This window comes from Chionomys nivalis, chromosome 10, assembly GCF_950005125.1.
Source record: "Chionomys nivalis chromosome 10, mChiNiv1.1, whole genome shotgun sequence".
In the NCBI taxonomy this organism is placed as follows: Eukaryota; Metazoa; Chordata; class Mammalia; order Rodentia; family Cricetidae; genus Chionomys; species Chionomys nivalis.
The window spans coordinates 56,408,546-56,433,887 of NC_080095.1; the positions used below are offsets into that span (position 1 = coordinate 56,408,546).

General features: G+C 37.7%; 1 protein-coding gene across 1 annotated transcript in view; it reads left to right on the plus strand.

The window, feature by feature from the left end:
- The window catches only part of Mdga2 (MAM domain containing glycosylphosphatidylinositol anchor 2), a 713,503-nt gene that overhangs the window by 186,707 nt on the left and 501,454 nt on the right, over positions 1-25,342 (plus strand). The window lies entirely within an intron of this gene.

Genomic DNA, 25,342 nt, shown 5'->3' on the forward strand with positions numbered 1-25,342 from the left:
TGTATTTGACTCTTAAATGTGTGCTATATTGAACATATCAAATGCTTTTAAGTATTATCTTGCTTCAGATATATAACCAAAGAATTTTTATATTACTTAAGACCCTTCAAACTAACAAGTGAAATAGCTCAGTGAATTTCATTTTTCTCCTTTGGACAATGGCAATTCTTAGACCTTATCTTAAATATCTTAGGATATTTACTGTTTAGTTTTATGTCAGAGCTTAAATGACGAAAAAAAATACTTTTTATTTTATTTTACATTCTGACCACAGTTTCCCCTCTTTCCACTCATTCTCCCCCCCCCCCGACTCCCATTTTCTCACTCCCCATTCACACATATTTTCTTTATTCAGAAAAAGGCAGGTCTGCCATGAGCTTGACCATAGCATGGCACATCAATTTGAATGAGGATCGAACTCCTCCCCATAAAGACTTAGCAAGGTAATCCAGCATGGGGAACAGGTTCCCAAAAGCCAGTTAAGTGTAAGGAGCAGGATCTGCTCTCACTGCTAAGAGTTTTACAAACAGACCAAACTAGACAATTGAAATGACAAAAATTTTGTTATGCTGCGAGTGGTTATTTATATAAAGGATGATAATTAAATAAAATAACTGAAATTTGACAAATCCAAATCTCAGTGCACTGAATAGCTAGCTTTTAAATGTACCTATCATCCCCATGTATAGTTTATAAAGATGCATTGAAAATTTTTAGGATGCAAATGACTTACCTTTTTGGTAGTATTATCTACGTTTTCCTGTTAGACAGGTTGATAAAACAGTTTACCTCAATGATCCTTTTAGATTAATATTAGGATATGCTTTCTACATGAATTTCCTAAAGTAAATTTGGCTTATCTATATAATCTTCAAACCCAGAGACCATTAAGGAGTCAAGAGATCTTTCTCCTTACAGAGCAAAGGAAATGCTTGAATATTGCTGAGTCATAAGAAACAGAGACCAACTTAATCTCACACTCAAGAATTCCAGAAATCATTAAAATGAAATCCATAGTATATATAAAGACCTTGAAGGGAAAATGAGAGAAGAAATGTAAATAAAATAATAAGATATTTAAAAAAGATGAAGAAAAGAGAAGCTCCCTAAGACAACATTATAAAACAGGGAACCTTAAAAGCTGCTATTGAGTTCATTTTCTGTTGTCCATCTACTGCTGGCATGAGCCTCTCTTAAGGGCAATTTGTTGCCCCAGTGAGACTCTCTTGGAGAAAACTAAATTTTTATTTGCAAGTAGTTATCAACTGGAGACAGCATGTGCCTTACGGATGGGATATGTGTTTACGCTCAGTGCTGGAACCCTATCTGTTCCAGATCCTTACAGGTCTTGTGCACACTGACACATTCTCTGTGAGTTTGTATTGTGTCAGTGCTACTGTGTTTAGACCTTGTTTCCTAGGTATTCTCTATTATCTCTGGTATTTACAATATTTCTTCCTCTCCTATAGGATTCCCTGAGCCTGGAAAGGGGGAATTTGATTGACAAATCCTGTGTTCAGGGTTGCGAGTTACAAGTCTCTCACTCTCTATACAATGTTTAGTTGTGTGTCTCTGCTTCTGTTTGCATCTGCTGCTGGAGGAAGCTTATATGATGATAGCTGAGAGCAGAGCACTCATCTATGAGTATAGTAGAATGGCTTTAGGAATCATTTTATTGTTGTTTTTTTTTTTTTTTTTTTTTTTTTTTTTTTTTTCAAGACAGGGCTTCTCTATGGCTCTGTCTGTTCTGGGACTCATTCTGTAGACCAGGCTGACTTTATACTCTCCTGAGTGCTAAAATTAAAGGCGTGCACTACCAGAACCAGGTAGTGTTTGGTTTTATCCAAGGCCCCTGGACTAATGGTTCTTCTTCATTTTGTCATTGAGCAGTGCTGTGCATGGTTTCCCTCTCATGGAGTGACCCTTAAGTCAAATCAAATATTGGTTGGTCACTGCCGTGAGTTTTAGGCCACTATTGCACAAGTGTATCTAAAGGGAGATTCTAAACCAAAGAGTTTGTGAGTGGTTTGGGGTTCATGATTTGCCATTTGTAGTTCCTTTGTGTAGATCAACCTACAGTCTTGGCAACATCCTGGGTTACCTGTGTTTTCCCATGAGACTTTCCAACAACTCTTTAGACATAAGCCAAACCGAATACTGGAAGCTTCATTTGGTGACAAGGGATGTTTAGGTGGGTCTCTGTTTCAAATTTGAATTTTGAAGTTGCTTAAGTAACAAACCTTTCAGTTTTTTACTCCATTAACATGCATTATGAATATTAATAGTAGGCATTGGAAACTACAGTATTCCGGTTGGGTGCAAAATATGTTTTTCCCCCACAATACCACTTTACGAAAATGATATTATCTTCTTCCTCTTCCCAGGGGAATCCATGTATGTCTCTCTTATTTTAAAATGTCGTATTTATAATTGCTCTGAAAATAATCTTCTGTACCACTGATGATGCTAAGTGAATGATGTTGGTGTCTCCACACCACTGCTGAGAAGTTACCTCTCGATTCCTGGCCTCTCTGCAACTTCCTGTCAATTAGAAATTGGTGACTCACCTCTTAAATATGATTTAACTTTCTTGACTGTGGGTTAGTTGAAGGGTGTATTTCAAAGGACTTTACTCAGGGAAAGGAGAGCACAAAAGGGGAGCTCATCAGAGCTCTGTTTAAACACAGCCGTAGGCTCATAACTGCTACTGCATGTTGAGAACGTCCATGTAAACAGGATAGGAGTCATTTTCAAAAAGCAAAAAAGGGAGTTGCTTATTTGCAGAAGACTTTCAAAGAAAGTTACAAATTCAGACCAGTGTGTGTGTGTGTGTTTGTGTGTGTGTGTGCATGTGTGTATGCCTGTGTGCACACACGTGTGTTTACTCTGTGTGTCTGTGAGTTGTGTGGGAGGGTGTATGTGTGATGCATGCATTTGAGTTTGAAGGTACATTAAACTCTGGTAACCTATGGAGCACACAGAACTTACTAATGGCTGTCTGTCCCTCTTTTACTCATTATGTGCCAAGGCCTATTTGTCCTGTGACAAGAAACTATTGCTGAATGAGTGATCTCCCCAGTCCCAGAACAGTTTCACAGTTTTTAGCTTTTTAGGAGGGATGCATAGAGGGAAATAGACTCCCCTACACAGATAAAAGATTTATTAATCATCTCCACAATTCTAGAAATACTACTGGTCTACTGCACATGCCTAAAGGTCATGATTCTTGCTGACCATCTGCTGCTAAGAAGGTAAAGAACAAATAGCAGTACCTCACAAAGAACGACAAGATAGCTCCTCCCCCCTGATCACATTAGGGTTGCACCCGAAAGCACTTCTGATAGTGATAGTGTGGTTGCGTGTTTTCTTCCCACCAACTGGCTGCTCTCCAATCCTCCAGAAACCCACTAACTCTCTCTATCCATTAACTAAATTCTGACACTAATTATCTGGGGTTAGTATTACATAGCACAATTTAGGGCTCAGTTGCACAAATTAGCCTCACTTCAGCTGTCAGTTTTACGTCTTTGTAACAAGAAGATTTCTGACACCTGGCTTACAAATTCAAGGAGTTGCCACAACCGCCTCCTGAGGTTGGACACTGTATTAAAATGGCTTAGAGATCTCAGAAGAAATGTCACCAAGTGATTATACATTATGGAGATCGGTTATCAGTTACAAGGTAACACGAGAGGCCCAGAATCATGCAGTATATAGGATCTTCTTTCCTGAGGCCTTCTTGGTCTAAGACCAGTTCTCAAACTAGGAAAGCTTTTGAACCCTCAGAGAAGACTATCTGGAGGTTTCTTCATGTAGGCATATTATGTTATTGACTCAGCTTCTCCCACTTCCAGAAATAGAGAGAGTGGGCTTGAGAGAAAGTTCTAGACCTCGGATCAAAACTCTACCTTGCTGGAAATCATAAACTATTAAAGGTCTGGCCAAACATCCTCTCATTGGAACAAAAGAGGTTCTTTCAGTCTGAAGATTTCAGTGAGTCCAGGTGTTCCTCTGTGGAGCAGAGGGCTCCTTCGGTAAATCTAGTCACTGGAGAAATAGAAATATTATCTATTGATGATTCTACAGATTTACAGTTGTACGCTGACCATAACATATCATTGGAGGGGGCCAAAGAAGTCTTAAAGGATCATTGCTTGGCAAGGTTGTTGTCTGCAAATGGCAAGATGCTGGTGTAGACAGCTGTATTCTCTTGACCTCAGCAAGGTACTTCCTAGATTAACAGTGCCCAGCTGAGCTAGAACATGGCAGGGAAAAAGCTCTCCATTGTGTTAAGCAAGATATCCCCCCAAACTAGATATTTCCACTACTAAAATGATGATATTTAATATGTGAGCACAGCATGTAAACACTGTATTATCTGGAAATAATGGTAAAATATTTAGGGGTAAGGAAAGAAGTAGTGAATGGGATGGAATTAGAGACCCATGTCTGAAAGACTAAATTATTTTCTGCTTACATGCTCTTGTATTTGGACCATTCAATCTAACGAGTAGAGTTGTGATGGAGACTCAGTCATAGAGCATTAACAGAATGCTGGCTGGCAACATTTAAGTCTGCAGGAGAGGCAGGCTAAAATAGATGAGACATTAACATCTCTAATTTAGATTTAACTTTAGTATGCGCATGTCCCCCAATCTGTGTGTTCCTCAACATCTTTGTTTTCCTTTCCTTTCCTTTTTCTTTTCTTTTTTTCCCGTTTGGATACCCAAGCTGCATTTATTTTATTCAGCTTATTCCTGGGACTAAGCTACAGAGTTGCCAAGTGGAGACAGACAAATGCAGGCAGACAAGTAGGAAAAACTATCTTTCTGAATGTCACTTCAGTCTTTTAAGCCTTCATGAAAAGGACAAGTTAATGTTTTTTCCCTAGCCATTACAAATCCCCAACTTTTCCCAGGTTTTAGTCTGTTTGTTGCCAAATAATTATCATTTAAAAGAAACCTCCAACCTGCTTGTTTTTAATTTTTTTATTTCTGCTTCTCTCATAGTGAGTCACACTCCAAAGAGGGTGAAGCAAGGCTTTTCTGCTTAATCAGCAGCTTGCCGCTACAAAGTCTCATGACTTCCTTGGGGTTAGTGCACAACCTGGATCGGAAGCTGACAGTGATCTTTCTATTAGCCTCTGACTATATAATCTCCTACTCATTTTCTGTGGAACATGCAGAATTCCCAAAAGTACTTTTGTAGATGTTGTTATTTTATTAAATCAGTCCAGGTCAACATGCACAAGTTCACATCTTTGACAAAGTATTTCTCGCAACACCAATCCTATGCAAAAATGACTCTGTGATAATTAAAAAAACTGTATAAAATTGTAGATAACGATTATTATATATTATTACTAACAGTGATTTAGGAAATTATGATGACTTTACCATTTGTATCCAGATTGAGGTGACATCTAAGAGGGGATGAGTTTGTGAAACTCTCTTGGAAAAAGCAACTGCTAAATGATTTTGCACAACAAAAATACAAAGCTGTGGACTTATTACACGAGCAAAGTATTGGCTCAGGCTGCCTTTCATGTATCTACAAGACTTAGGGAGCTAAATTATATTTTGTGTCATTGTATTTTTCTTTTTATTTCTTCCCTGTCAACTGTCATACCTCTAGTATTGTGTATCAAGAAATTCAATTCCATTTCCAACTCATTGCCTTGCTTTTCCCAATTGTGCATATCACTGTCTTGGCCCATTTACAAAGGAAGTGCCAAGCAGTTGATGAAGGCCACACTGCTACCGCCGTCTTCTTGTGCCTTCCTCTTGTTCCCCAATGTTGTCTGCATTAGATTATTTTCTCTATTTCTTAAGGTCATCTCTTATTTGATTTTTTTTCTGTTTTACTACACTTTGTGATCTAAAAGGATGGAGAAAATGTATTAAAATGAAGTCTACAAAATTAGTTTTCCTAGTGTTTTTTTTTTTCTCCAGAAAACCGTTTCTTATCTAATTTTTAACATGTTCGTGGAATTGTTATATTTTCCCTCCCCAGGAAAATCCATACATCTCACTTTGGCTCTCTTTGCTATCAAATTCGTAGAGATCTCCTGTAAAGTAGGGGCAGAAGGAGGGGGATGGAGGTATGGGAGCATGACGAATCTGGTTTGGTGAGTTGGGGATAGACAAGAAGATAGATTTTCCGTTATTGGATTCATCTGTGGGGTTGGGAAGAAACCTGGTGCCAGGGAAACTCCCAGAAATCTGAAAGAATGACCCCAGCTACGACTCCTAGAAATAGTGGAGAGTACTTGAACTGGCTATCTCCTGCAGTAAGATTGATGACTATTCTAATATTATCAGAGAACATTCATCCAGTAACTGATGTAATCAGATACAGAGCACAGGGAGTTCTGTTGAAGAGAAAGAGGAAGAATTATATGAGTCTGGAGGGGCAAGGTCATGATGGGGAATCCGCAAGACCACTGTCCTGAGATTCTGGGAGCACACCAACTATGAACCAACAGCTAAGGACCCTGCATGAGACCTACCTAGGACCTCTGCATGTGTGTAGCAATTTTGTATCTTGGTCTGTTTGTGAGGCTCCTATTAGTGGGATTAGTACCTGTCTTTAGCACTTGGCCTGGTTTTTGTGAACCAATTCCTCATGCTGGGTTGCTTTGCCCTGCCTTGATGCAAGAGGTGGAACTTAATCCTCTTTCAAACTGATATGGAATGCTTTGTTGATTGCCATGGGAGGTTTACCCCTTTCTAAATGAAAACAGGAGGTGGATGGGAGGCATGCAAGGGTAGAAAGGAGGTGAAGGGAGAGAATGAAAGGAGAGAATGGAGAGGAATCTTGTGGTCGGTATTTAAAATAAATGAAAAACTCAAAACAAATAAAATTCTCTTGTTCTTTAAAATCATGAGAATAATTCCAGGTACAATTTCGGATTTTAGTAGTTGCATTTGTTATTCTTTTGCTAGATTTAAAACATGTATATTATTATTACTGTGATGATGGTATATGCCTGTGTGTGTGTGTGCCACTTTGCACGTATGGAAGTCAAAGAACTGTTTATTATCATGGGATTCCAAGGACTGAAGTCAGCTCATTAGGGTTTCCAAATAAACACTCTTATCTGACAAGCGAGCTTAGAAGTCCTGAGATTCTATTAATTTTCAAAAGTTGTACAAAGGATATATGAAGGGAACATTTGCTTTCAGAGATTCTGGGATATATCCTGAACTATGTAAAAGTCCATCCAAGTGACAGAAGATGAGGAAAGGGTTGTTTCCCGCTGCCTGACATTTTCTTTTCAGTGCTTATGTTCTTTCCTCTTCTTTTCCATCTTTTCTATCATGTCATTGTTCATCATCCCATTCATTGGATATTCATGCATTTTAAGTAGACAAAATAGGTTATACAACATGACTAAATTAACTTTTGGTATGTAATCATTTAGATATGTAATTTCTATCTTCAAATGAGAGAATTTAGATGTAACCCTTGGACCCACAAAGTAGTGTGTGATCCCTCTACTTTTAATGCCAAGCCCACAGGTCAAAAAATGCCTGTTGGGGCTGAAGACTAGCAAGTTGCTAAGTGTCCTTTTCTTTTATCTAGTGGTGAATGAACAAAGTTCTCATGTAAGATGACTCTGGAAAAATCTCAGAGGTCTTACATGTGCAATATAAGCAACATTTTAATATTTAGCAAAAATTTCAGGATTCAAGACTACTTTCAAGAGGGAAGCTGATCCATTATTCAAACTTTCACATATTAAGTATCTTGTGAGAGAGTATGCTACATGAAAAAAAGATGAAGATAATGCTTGCTTTAGTGAAATTATGATCTAGGAATTGTTAAGTATAATTGATCAATAAAGGCAACCACAGGTCTCATGTAGAACATAATAAAGACATTATTGAAGGATATCCAAAGAACTTTCTATTCAGGCTTGGAGCTGTACTATGTATCAGCCTGCATTCCAACACTTACATGAGACATCTCTATCAACCTGTAAGGTAATCCCCATCTGAGTAAGAAATGTCTTCTCTTGTTGGAAGCAGTTCAGTAAGATCTCAGTTTTATTTCTGGATATATTTGTCCTTGGAATAATATTGTATATAATTTGTATTTTCAATAGAGCTACTTGACATTGAAGTCAACTCAGGTTCAGTAGTGCTAGGGATGAGCTTAGGAAATTGTAACTATATTTGATTTTATATATAAAATTATATTTATTATAAAACTAAAATAAGGCACATAAATATAGTTCATGGAGCTAAATCTGCAATTGGAGATTTTAGAACTAAATATATGTAATATATTCACATATAAATATTCCATATACATATATATATATATATGCAATAAGGAGAGAGATTCATATATAAAAGTTTTCCAAATTCAGGATATAATCATCAGAATTAGCATCAGCATTGGTATACAGACATATATAATGTGTATGGGCATGTATAGAAAAAGCAGGTTGCACATATAGTCTAGTCACTCAAGAACAGCAAGCCATTTCTGGTGTCAGACTGAGTAAACATCTTTTTTTTTTTTTTTTGCTTGTGCATGTAGAAAGGTGGGATGTGACAAGAACTAAGCACAAGGCAGAATCATAGTGAGGATAAGTGTGTTATCACAAAGCTCTTCCATTTACTGCTGCCTACTGAATATATTTCCTTCCCCATCACACGCCATGCCCAACCAATTCTATGCTGCTCACAGTCATGTTAAACATGCTTCATACTTCTCATGCCAAGCTTTTGGTTCTGTGATTCGATTCGCCTAGACACCAACCTGCCACATTCATTAAAATCACCTCTCAGATCATCAGAGAAGGCTTTTGTGGCCAGTCTCTCTGGATATGGATCTACTTTTTCACGTACTCAGCTGAGATTTACTTCTAGTTCACTTTAACTGGAATTGTATTGTTCTGGTTTAATGGTCTTTCTTCATTCATACATGCTCTCCATACAGAGCTGGCAAGGTGGCAGTTGGGGAAACCTTTACTTTGTAAACACCAGTCTCTAGAATCCATTTGAGAAGCCCAGGTTGTTAGAATGGCCTTGCTGTCCTAAGACCTCAGAGGAAGAAACAGATGGGTCAGTCTAGCCTACACAGCGATGCTAGAACAGGGGAAGTAGCTAAAGAAAATAATATGGCTGACCCCTGACACACATTTACCCTTAATATCTGTGTGCATGTGCATATGTACTACACATACACACACACCACACACACACACACACTCACAAGAGGGAGCAAGAAACTACAAGAAAGAGATCTTCAAGGACAGTATCCGTTGCTGTTTGTTCATATTTTTGCAACATCTGGATGGCATCTGGAATTATCTGACAGTAAGTTCAATGTACACTGGAAAAAAAAAAGTAAATGCTTATGAATCCCTTAGCATAGCTGTTTAACAAAAAATGACTTAAAATGTGTCTCTATACTTGTGACCAGTTTATTATAATAAATTAATACACACTGCACTGAATTACAGGATGAGTACTGTATTTGATAATTTCTACAATATTCTCTTTTTTTATCTTTTTTTTTCATACTCTACTTTAGTGCTCTTCATTGTTTGTTGCTTGTTTATTTGTTTTTCCAAAGCAACCATTGAATCAGTATGGTGGACTGGATTTTCTTGTTTGTTTTTGTTTTAATTTTTTTGTGTTTATGGGTGTTTGTTTTGCATGCATCTATGTCTTTGTACTATGTGCATGCAAAGTACACACAGAAACCTCAATAGGGCTTCAGATCCCCTGCAATTTGTGTTACAGACAGATATGAGCTTCCATGATCGTCCTTGGAAGCAAATCAGAGTCCTTTGGAAGCACAGCTAGTGCTTTGAAGTTTGATTCCTCTTCCCAGCTTGCCAAAGGTGTTTTACTTCAGAGAATGAATGCCCCGGGTTGTGATTTCTTCCAAGGCAAATGTGTGGTCACTCCTTTGAATTCTCAGCTTTTTGTTCCTGGGATAGTGTCTAACTAATAAGACTCATTGCAGCCAAAATTCTTCTACCTATAGGTAAATTACAGCATGAAAACTTATGTGGTTGCTCTACAAATTACATATTCTGTTTTGTTACTCTGCTAGTCTGTAGCCATCACTAATCTGATGTATGGAAAAAACTGATACAATGGTGAGGGGAAAAGTCGATATGATTTATCAATATAACCATTCTATCACAAGAGTAAGATGTTTGGACTATATTGATGAAATATATAGCTATATATTTAGGTTGGCTGTTAAAATTAGCCTTTCTTTTAAGTTTTCTAACTAGTATTTTAAGGTGTTTAAAATTTCTTGCTGAGACCAGCCTGGTCTACAAGAGCTAGTTCCAGGACAGGCTCCAAAACCACAGAGAAACCCTGTCTCGAAAAAACCAAAAAATAAATAATAAATAAATAAAATAAAATTACTTGCTCCCATTAGTAATTTGACTTTTTAAAGTTTTGACATTATCAGATGATTTTATTACCATTTTCAGGTTCTACTAATTTAGTTGTATATTGTGCTTGAATATAATTTCTTTAAAAATTTTTGTGTATTAATTTTAAATTATTATTTTTTTATTATCTGAAAAAATATACACTTAATGATAATCAGAAATATTCCCTAGTTCTTTTTATACATTTTGAGGCAGTGTATTTTCTTCCCGTGTTTTGTTATGTTGTTCACTACCAGTTAGTACTCCTACAAATGCCTAGACAAGGCTTTCAAAGATGTAAGTGTGCAAACATTATTTTAGGTTTTCCTTACTTTTTCCACTTCCTTGTTCTGGTCTACAGTGGCAGTAACTACATCATATTATTTACCTTCTATCCATGAAACATGGCTGTGAAAGCAAAATTTTTGACACCACTCCACAAAAGGGATGCGGAGAGTCAATTCCTTTGCAAATTTGTGTTTTTATGACCACCAGACAAGTGGAATATCAGTCACAGTGAAATTGTGACAAAGAGTGGGCCTTCATTGAATTCTGCAAAATTTAGACTCCACCTTCCAAAAGGATCCATCATGGGGAACTTATTCTGCCCCTGCTCCCTACATTTGCTATACTGTCCAGCTGCTCTGCTTTCTATCATACTCTGCGTTTGGAAGGTGTTTGATTTAATAGTACTTGTTTATATTTCTTTTATAAAAGGAAATTTTCATCAATAGAATCCTGGCCACACGTATCCATAACTACTCTGTTCGGAATTCATGCATTTCACTTCCTGACACCCCTGAGCTCCTAGGTATCGTTCTCTCTGAGTCTGGTGTTTTGTGTCCTTCTCCTGCCATTGCTGTGCACAGATTGGACTGCACATTAAATAGCTGATGGTAGATAATTTCTTGAATTCTGTTTATGAAGTCCCCAAATCAAATTATGGCTTGCCATGATTGAACTATTACTATTGGTTGTGTCTCTGACATTATTTACACCCTTGTGGAGTAATAATTGATAAGTGAATTTTTTCATATAACTGACACCCTGGGTTTCAGGAAGAAGAACTGTGTCTTTAGATCATTTGAACACAACTTCGGGAGCAATGGGCAGGAAGATGGTCTTGTTTGCGCTCTCATCTTGATGGGGACTCTCAGTAAGCCTGTGGACAGTATGGTGGTATCATGCTGGCTGATATCACAATCTTGAATTAGCTTCTCTCTTGTTTGTTGATGGTTTCTACTGCAAAGATTGTAGAGGACTCTAACATTTTATTCTGCTTTGGAGGAGGGAAAATGAAATTGCATGGTGATTTTCAAGGATTTCTGCTTCAGGGTTCACCTTTCTCACTCAAGAAAAGACCCAGAGTGAGATTTCATGATATGACGATCAAAATATTTCTAGGAGTGAGGATAGCATATGGGAAGAAAGAAAAAACACCCAGCTTCTCAGGAGTATAGATGCCATTACTAACAGATTTCAGAGGTATCACAGCAAGGGCATGGATCTTTTATGTTTTTGCAGAGACCCAACTCATTGGTGCCTCTCTGTTTGCAGGTGAGGCAGCTTCATATTGCAGAGGGGCCAGAAAGGTGTCAGGGGGAGGCATCAGTTTGATCCCTTGGGAGTTGAGAGAGGGAGGAACTCAAAACCAGTGACTGTGATTACAAAGGAATCCCAGCATGGTGGGGAGTGCAAAAAATGTGCTTATAACAAGCTTCCCATGTTCCTATGAGAAAGTTTTTACTTTGAATCCTTGCTCAAGTAAATCCTTGGGGAATTTTGTACTTCAAGCACTGACAGAAAACAGGTATGTTGTGTGCGGAACACTTATTGTAAAATAATGTCTAACAACACCTTGACAACAGCTTGTTTCTTATCATGTACCAACTGTTCGTATGCCTGATACTGTAACATGTTCCACATCTTGGCCTTGGTGAACGTGCACACAGACACACAGACACACTCACTCACACACACACACGTACACACATTCAACTTTTCTCATATCACCACTCTCTTAGTCACTCTTAGGTCTTCAAGCACATTTTTTTTAAACTTTGCTGTGTTTACACAATGCTGATTGAACAGTATATGCCCTTAAAAAAGCAATCATTATGCCTATAAAACCTAACCAACAAATTATTTCCCTATACTTATGAAGTATTGATAATGCTTGTGTGTTAATGAATCACCATAAGAATGGAGACTGGATCAGGAAAAAGTCAGAGTGTTCATCCTAAACATGGTTTAGGAACCACAACCAGATATATTCTGGACACTGATTGCTATATAAGCTATTTAATAAAAGGAAAGATAAATATGAATTATCCAAGTATATAAATAATATGTATATTTATGCAATGAATATATATTTTTATCCATACACACTTGATCTATAATATTTTGGTCTATCTATAGTTCATTTGCTTGTTTGACTTAATACACTGTCCTGTCTATCAATATAGCTCAATACATACAATCAATTTTTTTATATAAAGGTTCTATTTATACCTGGAATGACTATTGTTATTACTATTATTATTAAAGCAATTTGCTTCAGTAACTGGAGGAAGACAAAAGAACCTCATTCACTAGAGCAGCCTAATGGATAGCTAAATTCTGCAGATTATTTGCAAGTGAGTCAGCCTATTTACCAAGATAATTCAACTTGCAAATTAGTCATGTAGAAAGATTGAGTTGGCGAAGATAGAGTAGGCACATTTGCCCTAAAAATAGACACACTATGCTTGTTCCTAAAGCAGTACAGTAACAGCACACATAAAGAGACACAGTGAGGCAGCAAGAAATATTTTTTTCCCTCTTACTCAATGATCAATTCCTCTCCCTGGTCGAGCTGAGCATGCATTGCCAGGCATCTGTGCCAGCTTCTCTCTGCTCTGGACAATCAGCCATGGCCCATGCTAATGAGTCAGGCACTAGCAGCACCAATTGCTCCAGTTCCCCTTTTGCTTTTTGCATTACTGACATTTCCTTTTTCCAGCTTGGGAGGCGCAGCTGCAGGAATAGAGTTGCAGCGTATTTCTGGCCACTGTCTCCTTAAAATGGCATCCCCGAGCTGGAGAGAGAAAGTAGAAATGCTAGTTCACAAGCATAAGAAGTGGGAGCCATTTAGAACCTGGTTAAGTGTATTAATTAAAATCCTTTGAAAAAATGTATGTGTTAGGCTGCAAGGTTGGAACACAGGGTTCCCCTTGTATCCAGTGATGTTTCTTTCAGGGTGTGCACTGAGCCTGAAGCTTGTTAGACACAAGTTGTTGTAATAGGAGGAGCGGGGCTGCGTCCCCGGCACCCGGCCGCCCGCATGGCTAGCTTATGCCTCGAAATAATTACACGGAAACCGTATTCTTTTAATCACTGCCTGGCCCATTAGTTCCAGTCTCTTATTGGCTAGCTCTTACATATTGATCTAACCCATTTCTAATATTCTGTGTAGTACCACGAGCTGGCTTACCAGGGAAGATCTTAACCTGCATCTGTCTGGAGTGGGAGAATCATGGCGACTCCTGACTCAGCTTCTTTCTCCCAGCATTCTCTCTGTTTACTCCACCCACCTAAGGGCTGGCCTATAAATGGACCTAGGCAGTTTCTTTATTAATTAACCAATGAAAGCAACAGATTAATACAAGACCCATCTCCATCATTTCCCCTTTTTCTGTTTAAACAAAAAAGAAAGACTTTAACTTTAACATAGTAAAATTACATATAACAAAATGATTATCAAGCAAGAATTACAGTTACAATATTTATATCTATTTTATCTTTTATCATAACTAAGGAAAACTATAACTATCTATTTATTCTTCAACTCCATCAAAGACTCCAGAAGGATATAATATTACCTAAGCAAACAAGAGATCCAAAACTCTAGAAATGACAGAGACATCTCACTGCCTGTACAGTCAACCAAAGTTCTTTTTTACCGTTGGGGCATCCATCTTCAGCCTTCAGGCCCATAGTATCCAGCAGACATTTTCATCAAGCAGGAAATTCCAAAGACAGTTCAGTCACTTTCTGCTGTGTCTTGCAGAATGTCTCGCAGACTCTTTCATGAGTCAGGAACCCCGAAAGACCATCTCACCTTTAGGCAAGTTCAGCAGTCCTCTCTCTGCGGGTTCTTTGCATCCAGTTTATGCATCAGTCCATGCAAGAGCAGTTTCTTGCCCAAATGGCTATCAAACTCCATAAGGAGCCTCTTCGATGCCCATCTTCCTCTTGAAGTAGATTGGTGCTGCCAGGAGCAGATGTGTCTCATTGTCATAAAAAGCCCTAAATTATTAAAACACTTAAATGCCATATTCTGTAGCCTTTGAAAGATATGAAGAATGCCTATCTGAAATATATCTATGCATATCTAGAAAATCTAACATGACTACAAGCTTTACTATTATCGATGATTATCCATTAGCAACCTATATTTCCTAATTATACATTACATTTTTAAATGAACTACACAATCACAATACCTTAATCAAGATCAGAAATACATATACATATAACAAAATTGACCTTAAAATCTATACCAATGCAAATTATTCATACCTATATCATTTCCCCCTTTAAATGTAAAAGAACATTTATAAACAATATTTGGGAATATGGGCGCAGTTTTTTCTCTCCAAACTGCTTCCTGCTGAATGGGGGCGCTGTTATTCAGGTCTTTCACGGTATAACCTGTGTGCCAGGTTCATCTCAGTGGGCAGTTGAGTGAAGCAATTTTTTGAGGGTGTTCACAGTAACCTTTCAGGAGGGCGTGGTCTATCATACCATATTGGGATAGAAGAAATCCACAGGGTCGCATCCTCTGTGAAAACAAAAGAAGACCCTCTCCAAAGCATCATATCCTTAGTCCCAAATTCTGAAATTATAATACCCTTATATCCATTCTGGTTTAGCTTGGCAGCCCATGTAATGAAATGTCTCTCTGTACTTAGCTCCTTTACAGTCAAAAATTTTAAAGAAAACACAATAATACAAAGAATCCAGACTCTCTGTGAATTTTCCATTTTTACGTGGCTTATTTTTCTTTATTTCTTTTAATCTATAACTATCTGTACTCTGTCTCTTTAAAGACTTTACCCTTTTTTTAAGACATTAACTTTATTCTTTATATATATTTTTCTTCTCTCTCTCAAGCCTACGTACAGTCATCCAACACTGTGGTCTTTTATGTCTGAATCTGTTTTATTGTGACTCTGTAATATTTTTACTATCCAGGAGCACTTTGTTTTGTGCTTTTAAATCGCTAAGCGCTTAAGAATCTAAGCTGTGACATTCCTAGGTCAAAAACAGGTACTGCCTGCTTGCCCCGCCCAGTCCAACATGGCGGAGCCGCTCGTGCCTCTGATCCTTGCACATTGCACCAGTAGCGTGGTGGAGCTGCATGTGCCTCTGAGCCGTTTGGTGCCCCTGAACCACTCACAGTTCCAGGCACACAGTAGTCCACATTGCCATCAAGCAAGCCATAGCATTTTACTCCAAATGCTCCATTCAAAGACTCTTTCTCCCGCAGGAGCCAGACAGAGATCGCGATGGTGGCACAGCCCAGAAAGCCGGCATTTTAAAACAGCCAGTTTTTTCCTGTTGCTGAGTCAGGACAATTTCTTTGCTGCACACAACCCACAAACAGCATAAAGCTGTCTTAAATTCTCTCTCTGTCCTTTTTAAGCCCTCTCAGGTTTTACGTGGAGTTCATTAGCACGTTGGGTGCCACTCTGTTGATGTGGGAGCGGCGGGGCTGCGTCCCCGGCACCCGGCCGCCCCGCATGGCTAGCTTATGCCCCGAAATAATTACACGGAAACCGTATTCTTTTAATCACTGCCTGGCCCATTAGTTCCAGCCTCTTATTGGCTAGCTCTTACATATTGATCTAACCCATTTCTAATATTCTGTGTAGCACCACGAGCTGGCTTACCAGGGAAGATCTTAACCTGCATCTGTCTGGAGTGGGAGAATCATGGCGACTCCTGACTCAGCTTCTTTCTCCCAGCATTCTGTCTGTTTACTCCACCCACCTAAGGGCTGGCCTATAAATGGACGTAGGCAGTTTCTTTATTAATTAACCAATGAAAGCAACAGATTAATACAAGACCCATCTCCATCAACAAGTGCCACTCCTTTCTAGAGTGATGTCTAGAGAGATACTGGCTTCCATGACATCGTTGCAGATCTTACTTTCCTCTTGTAGTGACAGTGAATTCAAATTATCTGTTTTAATTTTTTTTTCTATTTTCAAATTTCCAGTATGGTAGGCAGTCAACAGTAGCTAAGCGCCAACAGTTCTTGAAGTGGAGAGGTCATGTCCAGCCTTGCCGTAGTGGTTTCAAATCATACCTTGAAGTAGAAAGGGTTGTAACAGTGTGTCTAAAGAAAGCAAAATGAGTGGAGGACATGTCATGACTCTGTTTATGCGCAATACATTTCCTTATGACAGCGGAAGGTTCCTGACTACGAAGTCTGGCACTTCCCGAGGAAAGGCACTGTTTCTATGGCATGACCTTATGTAGTACTCAGAAAACCATGGCTCTCTTAGAATGCAGCATGATTGCTTGAAAGGCACAGAGGCTAGAGCTCATTAATGAGGCAGCTTCAGAAAATTAGCCTCACTGTGGATATGCTTGCATATTGCCGGACCAAAATACCAAAATTTGCATGTGTTTTTTCCAGCTGTGCTTGTTTTTTTTTTTTTTTAATTTAAAAGATCAGCTACAGAAAAAAAAATATGATCATATTCTCAAATTAGGAGATGGCCCCAGATCCCCGATTATACCGGGAGGCTGAGTCATTTCACAGAGTAACTTCCTGTCATTTCTTGCCTCCACTCCACCCTCTACTCAGTGTTAGGCCTGGCAATCAATTTTCTTTACACACTGTGGGAAGACGTGAGTACAAACCGTGAGAAAATACATCTATTAAGTAAATAGTGGGTCACGATCATTCTAACTTAGCAATATATGTACAGGTGCAATACTATGTATACAACTTATTTAATGTTATGATTGAACAATAGAGATGTGCTGAGGATAGGAAACAGGATACAGGCGATAGCTAACACTTCCTTGCATTTATCATCTACCTTGAAATGGTCAAATGTTTGGTACATCATCACATTTGAACATCTCAACCCAGTGCAGAAATAACTCTCTCCAGTTGAGGTATCTCAAGAAAAAGGAAGTCATGCCATGTGGTTAGGCTGGATCGCATATAATCAAACACTCATCTAACTGCTTCAACAAGGAGATTGTTCATAAGAAAAACACACTCAGTCTTTTGACATTTCTACTAGGAGCCTAGAAACATTCATCTGTGACTAAAGACATCCTGCCCTGATTTAAAATTTGAATCTCTTATCAATTTCCCTTTTCATGAATTCATTAATTAATTTTCCCTGAGAAACATAAAGTTGTAGTAAGGAGGCATCTAGATAGTTTCCGGCCACTTAGTCCCAAAACAATCACACAGAAACTTTATTATTTAAATCACTGGTTGGCCCATTAGCTCTAGCTTCTTATTAGCTATCTCTTACATCTTAATTTAACCAATTTCTATTAATCTGTGTATTGCCAGTGGCTTACCTGGTAAAGTTCTGACATATGTGTCCTGCAGAGCTACATGGCTTCTCCTGACTCTGCCTTCTTTCTCCCAGCATTCAGTTTAGTTTTCACCATGTAGCTCAGTTACCCTACAGCTCTGCTATAGGCCCAAAGCAGTTTTTTTATTAACCAATGATTTTCACAGCATACAGAGAAGAATCCCACATCATGAAGTATGGCTATAACATGATTTGTGGTGTGCACCGAATGCATATATTGAATCTGAGGAAGAGCTTATAGTGATGAAGGCATATTCTGTCATGAAACATGACCAAATAGAGAGGGCCTGGGGTGGGGCAAGGGAGAAAAAGATTCTTAGAAAATATCTGGGTGTCTCCAGATGGGTCACTTGGGAACAGTAGATTTTCTAGGAAGAAATTGGAAACACTATTCGATGGACTTCATTCTGCCAAATTCATAAAGGAATGGAGTCAAGATATAAGAGCCCAAAAGCATAGAAGGGGAACTTTCACAGCAGCTCAGTCATATGGAAATCAAACCATCTATCACTGTGTTGCTGGCAAGAACATAAAGGCATATGCTACCGAGTAGAAGAGTGAATTGGCAGGACTCTTGCTTTTCATATCTGTGAATCTGCACTATAAATGACAATTCATGGTAACTAGAGAAAGTTTCTGAAAATAGCCGAAATGCTGCTATGAATGCAATGGGAACCACACTCTATAGGTCAGAAGCAGTATTCAATCATGTAGCAGTATATAGGCAAGGGATTTCATGAGTAAAACCTACTGGTGTATAAAAGCACGGATTTCTGGGTTGTGTTCAGACTTGCAGCTTGAAGCCTCCTTTGAGGCCCAGGCTCTGCATAACATGTGGGTTCAAGTGAAAATGTGCATGATTTAGGATATGACAGAAATCTGGGAAAAGTATATGGCAGCCAAAAATACATGCATTGCAGAAATGCATTCAAGAAATATCTGGCAGAAACAAAGAAAATCTTGGCTTTGCTTAAAGTTAAGATACTGATAATTTTTGGGAGCTGCAGATGATCTTCCCCATGAATCATATTCCCCCACAGATAGGTAGAGCAATGGCTATATTGCCTGCATAAAGTACAGTTGTATTTTTCAGTGTTGGTTTTGTGTATAGAATTATGACACCACTCCCCTTTTGTTGGTATATCAGGGTCCAGGCCAAAACTTGTGTTCTTCATACTAAAATAATTTGAACTAGAAGACAAGAATGGAATTAACCAGTTAAATATAAGGAACATGAATATTCCACACATATCTTAGCCATGCATTAAATACCTTCACTGTTATGAGGTTAACTTAACATTTCGGTTATTTTTTAAGTAAACATAAATTAAGATAATATCTCTATGCACAATGAGAAAGATATAAAATAATGATATTTGTCTCAGAAATATTCAGGAATTTAAATTTATTTCAGAATTATTTGATAAGATATGAACTCCAAAGACAAATTAATTCAGGTCGTTTATGTCTGCTATTGAAAGAATTAAGGGCAACATTGATAGCTCTAATAGCAGAAAACATTGATAATTTAATTAATTATTTAAAATGTATGAGTAATACTTTCAGTATAGCCTTGATATTGTGGCCATTGTATTGTGGTCAAATTAAAAATCCTATGTTCATAAAACTTTTGCTTTTTGCCACCAAAGTGACTATTATAATTTGATTCCTTTTCAGATACCAAACCCTCAATTTTTCTTTTTGAAAAGATGATTAAATTATGTTCATTTTTGTATAGCAATGGTTCAGAATTAATTTGAGATTGTTCCTCATGGATAACTCTCCTGATTTTATATTTGTCCACCATGATTAAATTTTCAGATATGTAGATACTTAGTAATGACTGATACTTGATTCTTAACCACATTGTACATGTGCTCTTGGCAGCTTCAACACTGTCCTGAACAGGAACGTGTATTAGCTTCCTGCACAACTAGATGATATATTTAAATGGCAGAGAAAGCTCCATTTCTGTTTTGAATAACAAAGAGATGGCTCCATTTTTCTCATGGTGTTTATAATGCATGACTACAGCTTTATTCCATTTTCATAACAACACAGATGACAGAACCGGCCTCACATTTCAATTCTCCAGTTTCTCTAAACTAGAATTACCAATTTCCTTTATTAAATGGCTTTCTGCAAGCCTCTTCAATCTGAAACTATTTCCATTAAGACATCACGCTACTACTTTTTTCATAATTGACATTAGTCATCTTGATTATTTTATAGGGCATAAACATTTTTCAAGGTGAACTTGAATTATTCTAGCTGTCTTATCCTCTCTCCATTTTCCTGCACTTTGATTTTGGGAGTACAAGTGTAGTTTCTCCAAAGAAACTCAGTCAGATGGAAGGTCACTTGCTCTTTGAATTCAGTGCTTTGTGTTTCCACAAAACACTCCTAATTAAAAAGCCAAGGACAGCGAAGAGCTGTCCCAATATGGCAGCTGTTGTCTGTAAGGGTTCTGAGGCTAATGGTATCAAAATGCTTTTGATGAAAAGCTATTTATTGTGGTTATGATCATTTTATAATTACCCAAATTCATGTTCCCTCTCAAAAGTTATTTTCTATTTCCTGCCCTCTTTCCTTGGAAAAGGCAATTGTATCTATAACCATTGCTTGCTGCATGTCTTTCTCATGTGCCCTTGAGGGTAGATCTCTCAGAACATAGAGACTCGAGTTCTCCCTTTCTATCGCTGTTTCTCAGGAATTGGCTCATTTCTTAGTACACATTAAGTACTCTGAATAAAGAACTAGCAAATGAAATTAAATTAATGCTTTGGTCCTGATCTGCAATTAATTTCTAAGATAATCATTAATAAAATGGTGTTAATACCTTTTATGTTGTTTACCTCATTCGTGTGCCACATTAAAATATAAATTATTATTTCAAATTATAGTTTCTATAATATGTTTTTTAAATCTATTAATAATGGTGCCCCATATATTTAATTATGTTGTCTATATTTGTGGCTTCAAGACAGGGAGGACAATTTTCCAAATTGTTTCCACTTAAAATTTTTCTTTTTCTCAGGCGTCATAGTCATTATAAGCAGGATTTTTTTTTTGTCAGGAGTGTGCAAAAAGTTTAGGTAGTTACTGAAGTATTTATTCCTCTAAGCAAGTACACAAGTCTTTGAGTCAGCTGTAGTCCTATCACTCTTTTAACATCTGTGTACAAAATTGCCCTTCATATGACTAAGATAAATAGGAATCAGAAAGCATATATAGAATAATATTAATTCTTGTGTGAAGGCATAAGTGTAATTTTACTCATATATGTAGTACAACATACATCAAAATTTTCATTAGCAGGACAAAATTTAAGCAGATCTCAAACACCATATGTTAGTATTAGGTTTTTGTAACCACAAGGAAAGTGTGACAGTTCAGTAAAGTATTCCCTGAATATTAAATATACCTTTAAACCACAAGTGAAATTGTTCCATAAGGAACCAAATTGCTCTATGAAATCTTTCATTGCAAAGGAAGACAGGTGTATAAGCGTATGAATGTGCTGTCATTGAGAATACTTGAACTTAATGAATATTATCTTTCCAGAGTAGTTCATTTATGCTCACTTTCTTCGGTCAATCAAATTAGTAGGATGAAATGCCTCGCCTTTGTCTAGTTTTCACACATATTCATTCCTCAAAGCAGAAATGCTCCAGATGTTAGTAAGCACCTGTGAAGGAGTGTTTATAGACTAGTATGCCATGGAACATTCGCTGGCAGATTTAAGTAGATGTCTAATGCCAAAGTTTTCAAGATTTCAGCCACTGAAGTGTGTCTGGGATATCCTGATGCTATGCTTACAGTAGAAAGAGTCAACTCAAGAGCGCTTCTGTGTAGCTAGGTACTGGCCTACACCTCATAAGCAACATCATAGGCAACTTTGAGCATGCTCATAGAAAAGTATTGTAACTTTGTGCTGCTTAGGACTTGTGATTGTTAGGATAAATATATCAATACATTTGCATTTTGTAAAACTAAATTTAAAATCGAATTTAGGATGTTTTGAACTGGGCTTCCCCAGCAATTTCTTAATGGAAAATTTTCATTGAGTAGCTGATAGACGACTTATTAACAATGATAGCCACAAGCTCTTATTCTTTAGCATTATTACTATACATACATTCTTAACACATATTAGAGTATATGGCATATGTTTATATTAGTGTATATACATCTGTAAGTACACACAAAATATTATTATATGTTATATAGTCACTAAAGTGTATACATTGGGCTATGTTTATATATATTTGATGTGTATATAGATGTGTTTCAAGCAATTATATATAATATAAAATTTACTCATATAGCTCATGTATTTATATTAAGAATCTATTTATATGTAAATATGTGTGAAAGAGACAAAATTGCCTATGCAATTTAACTTCATTATGAGGTTAGGAATGATTCTGCCTACATGGGCCAAACATTCCCAGCACAAAAAGATAATATAAAAACATCTGAAAACACCTGTGAATTCCTCATGCACAGTTCTGTCTTCATTCCTTCTTTTTTAATAATAATATCTCTAGTTAAATAGTATTTATTTTTTATTTTTTATTTATTTTTTCATTAATAATATCTATAGTTAAATAATATTCCTTTTTATTATTATTATTTTATTTTATTACTTTAAAAAATACCAATCCACATTTCCACTCCCCTCCCACTACACACCCTCCACCCCACCGTCTACAATTCTAAGAGAGGGCAATGTACCCCCACCCTGTGAAAAGTACAGGGCCCTCCCTACTACATCTAGGTTGAGAAAGGTATACATCGAAAGAGAATAGGATCTCAAAAAGCCAGTACATGCAATAGAGACAAATTCCGGTGTCACTAGCAGTGGCTCCTCAATCTGCCCCAACTGTCAACCACATTAGAGGAATTAGTTTGATTCCATGCTCGTTCACTCCCAATCCAGTTGGAGTTGGTGAGCTCCCATTAGCTCAGGTAAACTGTCTCAGTGGATGAATCCCTGATGGTTTTGACTTCCTTGCTCATACTCTCACTCCTTCCACTCTTCAACTGGATCTTGGGAGCTCAGTCCAGTGCTCAGATACGGGTCTTTGCCTGTGTTTCCATCTGTTGTTGGACGAAGGTTCTACGGTGATATTTAAGATAATCATCAGTCTGACTACAGGTAAAGGCCAGTTCGGGCGCCCTCTCCTCCTTTGCTTAGGATCTTAGTTGGGATCATCCTTGTGGATTCCTGGGCATTTCTCTAGAGCCAGGTTTCTTGCTAACCCCATAATGGATCCCTCAATCAAGATATCTCTTTTCCTTGTTCTCATATCAGTCTTTCCTCCATCTTGACTATTCCCTTCTCTCAACTTCTCCTCAACCCTTCTCTTTTCCCATTCTTTCTACCCCCCACCCCCATGCTCCTAAGTTTTGTCAGGCGATCTTGTCTGTTTCCAGTTTCCAGGTGGACCTATATATGGTTTTTTTTTGGGGGGTTCACCTTATTACTTAGCTTCTCTAGTATCATGAACTCTAGCCTCAATGTCCTTTGTTTATGGCTAGTGTCCACTAATGAGGGAGTACATACCATATTTGCTTTTTTGTGTGTGTGTGTGGGGGGGGGTCTGGGTTACCACTCTTAGGATAATGTTTTCTAATTCCATCCATTTCCATGCAAAACTCAAGATGTCATTGTTTTTTTTATAGCTGAGTAGTACTCTTAATGTGTAGATGTGTGTTGTAATAGGAGCGGCGGGGCTGCGTCCCGGCACCCGGCCGCCCGCATGGCTTTACCTGAAATAATTACACGGAAACTGTATTCTTTTAAACACTGCCTGGCCCATTAGTTCCAGGCTCTTATTGGCTAGCTCTTACATATTGATCTAACCCATTTCTAATATTCTGTGTAGCTCCACGAGCTGGCTTACCAGGGAAGATCTTAACCTGCGTCTGTCTGGAGTGGGAGAATCATGGCGACTCCCTGACTTGGCTTCTTTCTCCCAGCATTCTGTCTGTTTGCTCCACCCACCTAAGGGCTGGCCTATAAATGGGCCAAGGCAGTTTCTTTATTAAATGAAAGTAACTCCTCCATCATTTCCCCTTTTTTTGTTTAAACAAAAAAGAAAGACTTTAACTTTAACATAGTAAAATTACATATAACAAAATGGTTATCAAGCAAGAATTACAGTTACAATATTTATATCTATTATATCTCTTATCATAACTAAGGAAAACTGTAACTATCTATCCATTCTTCAACTCCATCAAAGACTCCAGAAGGATATAATATTACCTAAGTAAACAAGAAGTAAGATACTTCAAACTCTAGAAATGACAGAGACATCTCACTGCCTGGACAGTCATCCAAAGTTTCTCTGTACCGTTGGGGCATCCATCTTCGGCCTACAGGCCCATAGTATCCAGCAGACACATTTTCATAAAGCAGGAAATTCCAAAGACAGTTCAGTCACTATCTGCTGTGTCCTGCAGAATGTCTCGCAGACTCTTTCATGAGTCAGGAACCCCGAAAGACCATCTCACCTTTAGGCAAGTTCAGCAGTCCTCTCTCTGCGGGTTCTTTGTTTCCAGTTTATGCAACAGTCCAGGCATGACCAGTTTCATGCCCAAATGGCTATCAAACTCCTTAAGGAGCCTCTTCGGTGCCCATCATCCTCTTGAAGTAGATTGGTGCTGCCAGGAGCAGATGTGTCTCATTGTCATGAAAAGCCCTAAGTTATTAAAACATTAAATGCCATGTTCTGTAGTCTTTGAAAGATATGAAGAATGCCTAATTGAAATATATCTCTATATATCTAGAAAATCTAACTAACATGACTACAAGCTTGACTATTATTTATGATTATCCATTAGCAACCTATATTTCCTAATTATACATTACATTTTTAAATGAACTACACAATCACAATACCTTAATCAAGATCAGAAATACATATAAATATAACAAAATTGACCTTAAAATCCATACCAATGCAAATTATTCATATCTATATCAGATGTGTCACAATTTCTTTATCTATTCTTTCATTTAGGGACATCTAGGTTGTTTCCAGGTTCTGGCTATTACAAATAATGCTGCTATGAATATAGTTGAACAAATGCTTTTGTAGTATGATTGAACATCTTTTAGATATATCCCCAAGAGTGGTATTGCTGAATCCTGAGGTATGTTGATTACCAGTTTTCTGAGAAACTGCCACACTGATTTCCAAAGTGGTTGCACAAGTTTGCATTCCCCACAGCAATGGATGAGTGTTCTCCTTACTCCACATCCTCTCCAGCATAGGCTATCATTAGTTTTTTTGATCTCAGCCATTATAAC